Genomic DNA, 2,039 nt, shown 5'->3' on the forward strand with positions numbered 1-2,039 from the left:
TATAATCAATCTTTAAAAAAATTTTTTAGCTTTTTTTAAAGAATGGTCAAAGGACTCAAATAGACACTTCTCCTAAGATATCCAAATAGCACATGATCCAAAGCACCTGAAGAGATGCTCAATGCCAGTGATCACTAGGGAAATGCAAATTAAAACTGTGATAACACCTCCTACCCATTAGGCTGGCTTTCATTTTTAAAGACGCAAACAGAAAATAACGAGTTTTAGGGAGGATGTAGAGAAATGGAATTTTGTACATTGTTGGTGAGAATGGAAAATGGTACAGCTGCTGTGAGAACAACAGTAGGCTGGTGAGTCCTCAAAAACTTAAACAGAATCACCACGAAAGAAGTGAAAGCGTTAGTGGCTCAGCCATGTTCGACCCTTTGTGATCCCGGAGACTGTGGCCTGCCAGGCTCCTCTCTCCGTGGAATTCCTCAGGCAAGAATACTGGAGTGGGTAGCCATTCCCTTCTCCAAGGTAACTTTCTGACCCAGGGATCGAACCTGGGTCTCCTGCAATTGGAAGCAGATTCTTTACCATCTGAGCCACCAGGGAAGCCCATTTTTTCCACAATTAAAATAAATAATTATCCTGATTTCCTCAAAGCAATGATAGAAGCCCAGAGGAGTGATTAGCTTGCCTAAGTGTAGATGGTTTTATGTATTAACATCATTGCTGACGATTCAAACAAGTCTGTCCACACCCAAGTGATAGCTCTTTTCACTGAAGGGCATTAAAAAAAAATGTGGTGGATTCATGTTGATATATGGCAAAATCAATACAATATTGTAAAGTTAAAAAAAAAAGTAGGACATGACTGAACAACAAAAACAACAGCAAAAAAAAAAAAAATGAAAAAAAAGTTGAATGAAAGTTCACTAATGTGTGAGTTTTTCTATCCTATGCCACTGTGGGTCTGTCACTAATATAGACTTCAAAGTTTGAAGATTTTAAGTCAATATAATGGAAAAACTTAGAACATTTATCATGGACTGTGTAAAGATTCCATGAAAGGGCTTCCATGTTAGTCCACTGGATAAGAATCCCCCTACCAATGCAAGGGACACCGGTTTGATCCCTGGTCCAGGAAGATCCCACATGCTGCAGAGCAACTAAGCTAGTGCCCCACAACTACTGAAGCGCTCACATCTAGAGCCCAAGCTCCACAATTAAGAGGAGCAACCGCAGTGGGAAGACTTCACACCACAGCTAGAGAGTAGCCCCCACTCGCTGCAACTGGAGAAAGCCTGAGTGCAGTAACAAAGATCCAGAAAGCCTGAGTGCAGTAATGAAGACCTAGCACAGCCAAAACTTAAATAAATAAATAGATCTTTAAAAAAAAAAAAGAAAGAAAAAAGACTTCATGGAAAAGGTAAACTTTATGATCAAACAGAGGTGAGTGACTCAGGACTTCCCTGGTAGTCCAGTGGTTAAGACTCTGTACTCCCAATGCAGGGGCCCGGGTTTGATCCCTGATCAGGGAACTAGATCCTACATGGGATAAATAAGACCTGGCACATAAATTTTTTTTTTTTTTTTAAATGAAGTGAGTGACTCTCTCTCAAGAAGGCTGCTGGAGAATTAATACTCAAGCTGGGGCTTGGACCAAATGACTTCTAAAATTCAGGTATAATTCATTTTGGCAATCACATATTACTTTTTTTTTAAAAAACAAATTGAAGGTTTCTGACCACACTTCACTGTCAGATGACAGCATTTTTTAGTAATAAAATATTTTTTAATTAAAGCATGTACATTGTTTTTAAGACATAATGCTATTGCATGCAATAGACTACAGTATAGCATACACATAACTTTTATATGTGCTGGGAAATAAAAATCATGTGACCCACATGACTGCTATGTTGGCTTGATTGTGGTAGCTGCCTCTATCAAAACAGTCCACAGGGAAGGGAGACAGGCAGGTAGCAGGGCTGGGAGCCCTGAGGAGGGAGAAGCCCACCTGCCGTAAAGGACCCCTGGGACTTCCCTCTTTGATGACATCACCGGCACTTACTGGTTCCCCAAGTTTGCTG

At 40.3% G+C, this 2,039-nt stretch overlaps 1 non-coding gene across 1 annotated transcript; it reads left to right on the forward strand.

Annotated features, from left to right (window-relative positions):
- Positions 1-1,415: 1,415 nt before the first annotated feature.
- TRNAG-CCC (transfer RNA glycine (anticodon CCC)) lies at positions 1,416-1,487 on the forward strand. Its single transcript has one exon. It is a non-coding gene; the product is annotated as a tRNA-Gly (tRNA).
- The last annotated feature ends 552 nt before the right edge of the window (positions 1,488-2,039 follow it).

This window comes from Bubalus kerabau, chromosome 23 (assembly GCF_029407905.1).
Source record: "Bubalus kerabau isolate K-KA32 ecotype Philippines breed swamp buffalo chromosome 23, PCC_UOA_SB_1v2, whole genome shotgun sequence".
NCBI lineage: Eukaryota > Metazoa > Chordata > Mammalia > Artiodactyla > Bovidae > Bubalus > Bubalus kerabau.